Raw genomic sequence first — 11129 nt, forward strand, 5'->3', positions numbered from 1 at the left:
AAATCTTGGCAGTCTGGAGTGATGGACGAAAGTTAATAAGATGAAATTTAATTGGGATAAATGTAAAGCTTGGCACTTGGGTTCAAAAAATCAACTACACAGGTAGAGGACAGAGGAAGCATGGCTATATAGCAATTTATGTTTTTAAAAAAGACCTTAGGGGTTATAGTGGACTTCAAACACAATATGAGTCAAGAGTGTAATGTGCCAGCCAAAAAATAGGGTAATTCAATTTGAGATGTTTTCCATTAACTGTATCGGTGTCTTGGTTTGCCCTTCAGAATGTGTCTTAACAACAGTCACATCTATAAAATGAGGTAGGGGATAGACCTACTGTACTGTGTTCAAACCACATATAGTATATTGTATCCAGTTCTGTGGATATAATTTTAGGTCGGAGCATTGACAAGATGGGAGCATCCCAGAAGAGAGTGACTCAGATGGTGAGGGGAACAGACAAGGCTAAAAGATAAGTGACTGAATGAAATGAGGATGAGATTAGCCTAGAGATGATATTATGTGTGTATATGATTGCTATTTTCAACTATTTGAAGGCACGCTCTGTGAAAGAAGCATTAGACTTGTTTTCCCCAGCCAACAAAGGGCAAAACTAGAGTAGAAGTGGCAGGGAAGCAGATTGTGACTCAAAGGAAGGAAAATATATCCTTGTAATTAGGATTATCCTAAAATGGAATCGACTGCCTTTAATAGAAAATGAATTGTATTTAAATGAATGTTTGATAATTGTCTGTTGGGAATATTTTAGGGGCATATAAACTTAAGGTAGTAGTTGGACTTAATGACCTCTGAGGTTCCTTTCAACTCTGATTCTTTGATTATTACCTGAGGGAACTATGCACACAGAGGAGAGATTAGCTCAGAGCCATAATATGGAGGAATAAACCTAAAGATCCTGCCCTTGCATGAGCAAAAATCAGATCCAGCACAATCCTGTCAGGATAGAATATGAAATTCAATTGGAATAAATGTAAAGCTTGGCATTTGGGTTCAAAAAATCAACTGTGCAGGTAGAAGATAGAGAAAGTGGCATGTTGTGACCACATTCAGGGATCCCAGATCTGCACCTTTACTAATACTATGAATCACATAAGCCCTCTTAATCGAGGTAATTAGGAACTCATAGAGTATGTTTCGAGATGTCCTCAATAAAGAGTAGAACAATTTTTCTCGGAATTGAGAAACTCATTCTCTTTTTCATTGGGTTAGATAAAATGTGTTCCGTAAACAATGTTCTTAAGTGCTTGCAGGGATGTTGAGGGCCCTTTTTGGCAGAGCCAAATGATCCAAACCCTGATGATTCTAGGGTTTCTTTGGGTGGGGATACGAGCCAGAGATATGAGCCAAATAATAATATTCTCAGGGTTTTACTGTGTGGGGAACATCAGAAAAAATGTTACTGGAGAAATAAGGCCCCCAAATCAAGCCCAAGTTGTTCATGTCAAAGGCCAGGTCCCAGTTGCTACATAGGCTGCTGATGGAAGACAGAAAGCCAACAACCCGATGCTCCCATCGAATGGCAAGCATAACCCTTGAGACGTTGAGATATAATTACACTTCTGCTCTCTGATAGTATATTAATCTCAAGAAACATATTCCTTAGTTTCCTTTTCATGATTGAGGGTAATTACAAGATGTTAAAACTAGATTATAGACAATTAGACTCTATACATCAGGGAGCTTTTTAGGCAGTCTAGAGGGAGAGTGAGGAAGCAGCTGGTTAGGGCTTCCAGTGCCATTTTCCATGGTGCTCTCTTCACTGTGCCTGAGGATGGATCAATGGGAGGCAAATGCTTTCCAAAGGGTTCCCTCCCCACATAGGGCCACTTTTGGGGGCCTTTATATAAAGCCACTACTTCCTCAGAAAATGAGATGAGGGCACGGGGAGAGAAATGAGCTGAGAACTGGATAGCCACTATCGAAATCCAGTACAAAGATAGTCAATCAGAATCCAGAGACTTCACAGAGGAGGAACCAACAGGTAGAACGGAAGTGACCCAAACAACTTCTCATTTTCAGAAGTCTTTCTTAAGTACCTTCTGTGAGCTCTCTCAGGGGATTTTATACAAAAATAAGATGTAATTCTTGCTCTCAATGGACTTGTACACTATCTATGAGGACAAGACAAACACCATCCTGTAAATATTAAGTATCAATTGTGTGTTCCAGTGAGGACAGAAGAAAAATGTCATGGAAAACATGGACTGAGAGTTAGAAATTAAAGAAGCCAAATATTTGCATATCATGTCAAAGTCTCATACCTACATATCATGAATGCTCTCTTTAATCAGGAGACTGGGGGCAGGTGGGTGGCTCAGTGAAGAGAGAGCAAGGCCTGGAGATAGGAAGTCCTAGATTCTAAGCTGGCCTAGCTGCGTGACCCTGGGCAAGTCACTAAACCCCCATTGCCTAGCCTTTACTATTCTTCTGCCTCAGAACCAAGACATAGCATGGATTCTAAGACAAAAGGTGAGGGTTTTAAAAAAGAAGACTTAGGAGATGGACGTGATAGGGAGCACCAATAACAATACAAAGTTTCTTAAATGAGGGTCATAATAATGCTAAAAAGTTTGCCTTCACGGTCCTCTTTGTCCCAGTAAATCAAGTGCATTTTAGCTCCTTGACTTTTGGAATCTGATCCTGGCATTCAAAATAAGGCAGCCTATGGCAGAGAGTTAACCTCAAAGTCAGGAAGACTTGAGTTCAAGTCCCACCTCTGGCACCCAGAGTCTCATGGTCAGTATGTAAGTCATTTAACTCATTGGTATTCTTTTTTTTTAAAAAAAAACACCTTACCTTCCTCCATCTTAGAATCAATATTGTGTATTGGTTCAAAGGCAGAAGAGTGGTAAAGACTAGGCAAAAGAGATTAAGTGACTTGCCCAGGGTCTCTCCCTCCAACTCCAACTCTGCTAGTCAGATGCAAAGTAAGTTATTTACTCTGGGGCTTTTCCACTTACAGGAAAATTTCTAGGTAAGGTAAATACTTAAAGCCAGCTCTCTGAATGCATAACACACTTATATTTAATCTGCATTATTAACATTTTAATAATCATTTCCATAAGTCTAGATAATCAACAAAACAGATCAAACCCTGATTCGTGGTGTTTGCGAGTTTCCAGGCATAAATGCTCACACTGAAACTTTAACAACCCTGCTCTGTGTGCCCCTATTAGCTGGCTCTAGCACACCTCTGCTAAGTGTCCAGTCTGTTAGTATGGCTTATGGACTCATATAAGTTCTTTTTTCAAACATCCTTGGAGTTTGAATAGATAAGATCTAAATAATAATAATAATTTAGGGCATGGGAGGGAGAGTATTAACAACTAGGAAGACCCGGAAAGACTTTGCATAAGAGGTGACATTGAACTGAACCTTGAAGACAGCTTTGTATTATTTAGTTGTTTATCAGTTGTGTCCAACTCTTCATAAACCCTCTCGGGGTTTTCTTGGCAAAGATACTGGAGTGGTTTGCTATTTCCTTCTCCAGCTCATTTTCTAGATAAGGAAACTGAGGCAAACAGGTTAGATAGCTTGCCCAGAGTCACGCAAACAGTAAGTATCTGAGGCCAGATTTGAACTCAGGACTTCAAGTCAGGATTTGAACTTCCTGACTCCAGACCCTACACTGGATCCAATGTGCCGCCTAGTCATCCCAAAAGAAGTTAGAGATTTCAAAAGGCATAAGCAAGGAGAGAGAATGTTCCAGCTATGGGAGTTGGCCTGTGTAGAGACAGGGAGATAGATGATGGACTGTTTTTAACAGGGAAGAACAAGTAGGTTATTTAGCTGGAATATCGAGTGTATAAGTGAGAATGATGTGTAACCAGCCCGGAAAGACAAGCTGGTGGCAGATTATATAGGTCTTTAAATGCTGAATCAAGGACTTTGTATTTTATTCTAGAGGCAATAGGAAGCAGTGATGGGGGAATACTTATGTTGTAGAGCAGTGATGACAAACTTATGGCAGGGTGCCAAAGATGGCATGCAGAGCACTCTCTATGGGCATGTGACCACCCTACCCACCCACCCTGGAATTTGTTACTAGAAAGGCAGAGGGACTCAGGCAGAGCTGCTCCCTTCCCCTCTCCACTGTGCCTGACGACATTTTTTCACATCCCTAGCCCCTCTGCCCAGAAGCCCAGTGGGAGCACACAGTGGGTAAGGTGGGTGGCTCATAGTGGGCAGAGCTAGAGGGAAATGAAGTGCTAGGGCCACTCCCCTCCCCTTCTCGATGGGTGCTGAGGACATTCCTCATATCACTCTCTCCTCCACCCAGCAGCCTAATGGGAGTGCTTCCTCCCTCCCCTGTGTGGGGTAAGGGGGGCACAGCACCCTTGGCACTCAATGTGGAGGGCTAGCATGACACTCAATCTGGGGAGTGGGGTGGGGGTGGGGCCTGGCACTCCTTCTTTAAAAGTTTCACCATCACTGCTCTTGAGAATCTGGTAAAACTCTCATTGGAATCTGACTATATCCTGGGGCCAGTGTGCATTAGTATTATTCTCAGAGACAACAAAGTTGGGGTGGAAATGGGGAGAGGTAACTTGATTGATGGAGAAATATGAAAGCTGCAGACTTAGATCCTGATGTTCTAATAGGACATTCAGATGAATGGGACTGATACTCTAGTTAACTCAAGAGAGACCACATGACCATCTCACTGCCCTTGATGAGCTAAGTTACCAGGCCAAGGTGAACTACCTCCTCTGGTCCCACAAAAAGCCACTGAGCCATTATCAAAGATTTTTGAAAGATCCTGACGAATGGAAGAGGTGCCACAGGATTAGAGATGGGCAAATGGTATCTTGATCTTCCAAAAAGGAAAAAGGGACTCAAGAAACTATAGATCAAGGTGCTTGACCTCACTTGCACAAGAGGAAAGCAGGACTGAGGTTTAGGAATTGGCAGAGACTTGGCTCAGGTCCCAGGATGAGCCTTAAGACTATTTAGAAATGGCCTTGCTAGTTTCCAATTTATAATTTTAAAATGTAGATATGCATTATTTCCCTCGAGTATTTTATCTTAAGAAACAGAGGGAGAGAAGATGGGAGGAACCAACATAACAAAAGTTATCAGATCTCAACAAAAAGCCCTAAAAAACCCCAATAATGCTAAACTAGCAGGGCTTGGGCCTGGGGTTATTGGGTCAACTGAGGCACCAATATGTAAGTGTGATAACTGCTATAAAGCAGCAGAAAATTTTACCGCCCAAAGCCTGGACTAAAACCGTTAAGGCTATGCCAATGCTTGCCTATGGTATTATAATGAGGGTAAAAATAATGAGGTGGGACATCCCAGATTCCTGTTTGGGGAGGAGCAAGTGGAAGCAGCAGGGTCTGTAGGGGTCATGGGATTGGGAAGAGGGAAAGACTGCCTTGTTGAATGGGAAGTCTTGCATTTCTGTGAGAAGAAGACATTTCAGCCACATTTTGCACTGGGAATTGTTTCTCTATAACTGCTAGTTGCATCTGTGAGAGTCAATAATGCGCAGAGATAAATCCAGTTTTCTTCTATATGTCTCTAGAATGGAGGCATAATAAGATGAGAGCCTGGGAGCAAAAAGGTGCAATATGTGTTTGTGGAAGATGCATGTTGACAAAATCATGGATCCTTGCAGTACTAAGTTCCATTGAGTGAATCATATTTGTCTTGAGAGATCTATTCCTAAGGCACAGAATTATCCAAGAGGATAATGCAACATGGCCCTGAGGGATGATGGGAGAGCTCCCCTGCTAACCCTTTTCCCAAGTAGAAGAAGCAACAGTATCCAGAAGCCCCAAACCTAGAAGCCTGGTATCCTGAGCTTGGGTCTGTTTTAAGAAAGGATCATGGCATCATAGTCTTCTAGAGCTAGGGTTGGCAGGGGCCTCAGGGATCATCAAGTTTAACCCTCTCATTTTACAGATGAGGAAATTAGGGTCTGGGGAGATAAAAAGACTTGGCCAAAGTCACTCAGATAATAAATATCGGGGGGGGGGGATTTGAACGCAAGTCCTTTGACTTCAGAGCCAGCACTCTTTCCATCATCCCACAGTGTTTTGCTTTCCCCAGAGTATGCTTAATGGGAAACATTAGGTCTCCTTTCTCTGGGTCCACGGACCTCCAAGTCTCCTTACTGCCTTTTTGACATCCTTGTTCCTCACGGCTGTATATTATGGGGTCTATCATAGGGTATAGAGCAAGGATAGCATCTTGTTGAGGTATTCCACCTGGACCACTGTGGAGATATAGAAACCAAGGTCCCACAGTAAAGGGTAACCACAATGAGGTAGGAGGAATAGGTGGAGAAAGTCTACTATTTCTCTTCAGCTAAAGAGCTACTGAGGACGGTAGCCACAATTTGGGCATAGAAAATGACAGTGAGTAAAAAGAGTATCATCATGATGAAAGGGGCCAGGAGGAAGGTGACTTTTGGGGCTGTCCGAAGGTCATCACAGGCCAGCCTCCACATGGGAGGCCAGGTCACAGAAGAAGTGGTTGATCTCACCAGTACACAGAAGGGCAACTGGAAAGTCAGGGCTACAGGGGTGACAATGCCACTGAACCAAGACATGCATGCAAGGCATATACACATTTGAAGATTCATGATGGCTGGGGAGTGGAGTGGGTTACACTTGGCTAGATAGCAATCAGAGGACATGGCAGCCAGCAGGAAGTACTCAGTCCCTGTCATGGAGCCAAAGAAATAAAACTGGATAACACAGCCTAAGGAGAACATGGCCACTGGTCCACAAAAAAGGGTCTTTAGTGCGTTGGGGGCAATGGAAATCATGTACCAGATTTCTCCAGGAAGAAGAAGATGACCAGTAAGAAATACCTGGGAGTGTGGAGACTGCAATCAAGGGACACAACTGTGAGGATGAGAATGTTTCCCAGCAATAGATCCCCAGAAATAACACAAACAAGAAAAACTGCACCCCTAAGAGGTTTCCAAATCCCAGGGGTACAAATTCCTTGATTGTTGTGTAATTACCCAAATAAGTTCAAGGTGTTGGGCCTAAGGAAAAACAAAGTGAACTCTTTTCCTATGATGTTCTCTGTGTTAAGACTACTAGGAGCTCCCTATGGGAAGGAATCGTATCTTGTCTAACATTTGGATCTCTCCTAGTACTAAACAGGATGTTCTGCATGCAACAGAGGCTTGATAAGTGCTTGAGGAATAAATGAATGGGGAGACATAGTACAGAAAATGCATAGGCACTGCTGTCAGGGGGCCTTGGATCAAATCTAGGCCTGAGCTTTATTATCTGTGTCACCTTGGGCGACTCACTTATCTTCCTTGGACCTCAGTTTCCTCCTCTATAAAATGAAGTAGTCAGATTTAAAATGGCCTTTCAAATCTCTTTCTAGATCTATACTGCTGTGAATGGAAAATAGTGCTATCACTAAGGGCAGAACATTTTTTAAAGTTTTAAAGTCTTTGCTATTTGGCTTGGGAATATATTTACAATTTTAAAAAATTATCGCTTAAATTTATTTAAGCTACTTACCAATTGTGTGACCTTGGGTGAGTTCTTTCTCTTCTCTTGGCCTCAGTTTCCTCCTCTATGAAATAAAGGGGTCAGAGTCAATAATCTGTAAGCTTCCTTCCCTTTCTAGCATATGATGGTCCCCAAGGTTGACATAAAACAATGTTGTGTTAGGTTGACTGTATTAGGACTGGTGACAAGAAAAGGGGGAAATAGGTCTGAGACCCAACATTTACTGATGAGACTCCACAAAGGGGAGAAACCAAAGATGAACGGAGAGTTAGAGGATGGTTTAGTGTAGAGGTGTCCAACGCAGGAGCCTCAACACTCCCAGTGGGGCAGAACCAGATTAAAATGTAATTACCATTTAGCAAAATAGATCAAAATACAATAGAACATAGATAATGTGAATATGTGGTTTTCTAGTCAATCTTCAGCCTTAGGGATCCTTACATATGGTTTAAAATTCCCATTTCTATTTGAACTTGAAGCCACTGGTGTGGTGGACTTTCTTAGGCTGTTAATTTCCTAGAAGCATAGACTGTGAAAAGCAACTTTCTCTTAGGAGAGCAATGGGCTATGTGCTCAGTGTTATCAGAGCAGTGGGGGGAAAGTAGAGAAGGAGAAAAGGTAATGATGATTATTAACAAAGACTACATTTCTCTAGTACTAAGGGTTACAAGAGCAGTGACTCTAGAGTGAGAAGACCTGGTTTCAAATTCCACCCCTGTGATCTTTGATAACTCATTTTCCCTTCCTGAGTCTTCTCATCTATAAGATGGGCAAGTTGAACTAGAAGGTCTTCCATATCTAGATTTGTGATCCCATCTTTGTCTTTGGGCAAATCACTTCTGCTTCCTAAGCCTCAGTTTCCTCATCTGTAAAACAAGTGGGTTGGATTGGATGACTTCTGGAATCCTTTTTTGTTCTAGATCAATGACCCCAGATTTTAATGTAACACTTTCTTCATGAATACTCTGGGAGGAAGTTAGTGCAATTATGATTAACTCCACCTTAATAGAGAAGGTAACTGAGGCCTAGGGGGAAGAAAGTGACTTGTCCAAGGACATACAGCAAGTTAGTGTCAGAGTTAGTGTTGAGGTTCAGCTCTCTGAACTGTTAGCCAAGGAGCCCTCCTGCTGCATCAGAGGTGTATCTTTAAGTGCAGCTAGAGACAATGCCCTAGAGAGTCAGCAGCTGGTTGCTCTCTCCAGGACTTCTTCACTACCCCTCTACATGCATAACTGTAACTGTACATGCCCGTGTGTGTGTGCGCACACAATGGAGTAGGCCCTCATTTAAAGACCCCAAAGTAGAGATTAAGCCAGGTCAACGCAAGTGTGGTTTGGGTGGACTGGGCACTCCGTACCATTTCCACCCACTCCCTTCCTAAACTCGACCTGAAAAGCCAGATTTAGATTCCATTATCCTACTGCCTTCTGATTCTTTCTCATAGGATCATGGATTTCAAGCTGGAAGAGACCTCAGAAGTCATCTAAAACTCCTCATTTTATAGAGGAGCAAAGGCCGAGAGGCAAAGGGACTGGACCAAGAACACACCGGTAGAAGGAGGCACAGCTGGGATTGAATATGGGTTTTTGATCTCCAAACCCAGTATGATTTCCATTGAACCACTCTGCCTATTCATCCAAAATTTCTTACAACACTTGGTTTAAGTAATAGGCGAGAGAATATTGGAACTTTGGGTACCTGTAGTAGAGGGAGTCTCAGTCAACCTCCAGGTATATATAGCTGGTGGCTTCTTCTCAGCACTAAAGATCTGTGCAAAATGAGACGAGGAAATCAAGTTATTCATGAAAGTTATTCATAAGAAATATCAGAGCAAAAACTGGTGTGTACCCTTCTTCCCTTTTTTGTAGGGGTGGGGATGATGGATGATTCATTGGTTGGTCTTGCTGAACTGCTTCCCACCCTCCCTGCCCCCATTTCCTTTTTTATTCTTTGTTCTGAAGGAAGGAGAAGGGGAGATATATTCAGAAATGATGGTTAAAATAGGAACAAATGGTGTTAAGAACAATCAGATAAAAAACCTAATATATATTATAAATATAAATATATAATTCATTATAAATAATATAGTAATTAAGAAAGCTATTTCCACTTGTTAATTAAGTGAAAAATAACCCTCTTCATTCAGTAGAATGTTTTCTTTCAAGAGATTTTGAACAGTCAGGATGGAGTGACATGGAGCCATTCAGATTCTTATCCCAGGTTCTCTGGTGGCCCACATTCACAAATTGGGAGAGATTAGGCTTCAGTTTGCTGTAGATAGGTAGCACAGTGGCTAGAACACCAGGCCTGAGTCAGGAAGACCTAAGTTCATATTTTAGCTGCGTGATCCTGGGCAAGTCACTTGCTCCAGTATCTTTGCCAAAAAAAATCCCAAAAGAGGTCACAGAGTTGGACATGACTGAAAAATGACTAAACAATAACCACAGGCTTCAGTTTGGATCCAGAGTTCAACTTGACTCAGCTCAAATAAAGCAGACACTTGTGCGACAAACAGGGTTGGGGAGAAATTGTCTCTCGACAAGGAGTAAGCCTCTACCTATGGACAAGGCTGAGGCTTGATACCTAGTCAGGGTCAGGACTCGAGTCTACGGCATGGAAGGAAGCAGTGCTGGCTGCTTTGGAGTTTTTGCTTTATGAAATACTCTGTTTCTCGAAAAAAAGAAGGTGTGGGCAGATGAAAATGTAGTAAATCAAATGCTGCTTTCCATGTGCCAGGGGAGCCGGCTACTTAATGGAGTCCTGCTGTGAATCCTTTTGAAAGTAAAGAATCCCTCCTCAATTTATCTCTTATGTAAAACCAATTTTTCATCAATCAAATTTGCTTAAAGCAAGTATGCTTAACTCTTTTGTGTGTCCCTTGGACTCCTTTGGCAGACTGCAAAAGCCTACAGATCCCTGTTCAGAATCATGTTGTTAAATGCAGAAATACATAGGATTAAAAAGGAGGCCAATTATACCAAATTATACTGAAGTTCAATTACATTGAAATACAGTTATGCAAATATTTTTTTAAAAGTTTACAGACGTCTGATTAAGAACCCATGGCAAAAGGAAAGAATGTTTTTGGGAAGGGGGTGTGTGAAATTTGACAGTTCTGTGTTGGGGAGTAGTGAGGGATCAGTAACCGTGATTTCATCAGCACAGGGAACTCCCAGTGTGGAAGATCCCTCTACTGATTTAGATTGTCAAATCATTTGCAAAAATCATTGTGAGAACCACTGCAAACAGGTTAAGAGGGACATTTGCTCAGGGTCACACAGACAGTATGATCAGGGAAGAAACATGAACTTGGGTCTTCCTGGTTCTAAGGCCAGCCCCTCCCTCCGCTATGTCCTGCTGTCTTCCCATAGCTATGGAATCTGAAGACAAACAGTTGTAATGTTGTCCCCGGGGATGATGGCTGCTTTCCAGTTGGGAGAATAAAGGCTACAAATGACAATATCCCATTACCATATTACCTTGCCTTCCGAGATTGCCAGCCAGAACTCTGAATCAACATTAACATCAGTCGATTTTAATAACTAATGCCAAATCCCGTTACTTGGTAATGTAATTGGTGTAGCTATGAGGGTGCTACAGGGGTGCTCCCAACTAAGGAAACCAGTA

The 11129-nt window shown here is 42.2% G+C and overlaps 1 pseudogene; it reads right to left on the bottom strand.

Annotated features, from left to right (window-relative positions):
- Positions 1-6316: 6316 nt before the first annotated feature.
- LOC123253499 lies at positions 6317-6992 on the bottom strand (annotated as a pseudogene).
- Positions 6993-11129: the final 4137 nt, after the last annotated feature.

The sequence above is a fragment of the Gracilinanus agilis genome, chromosome X (assembly GCF_016433145.1).
Source record: "Gracilinanus agilis isolate LMUSP501 chromosome X, AgileGrace, whole genome shotgun sequence".
In the NCBI taxonomy this organism is placed as follows: Eukaryota; Metazoa; Chordata; class Mammalia; order Didelphimorphia; family Didelphidae; genus Gracilinanus; species Gracilinanus agilis.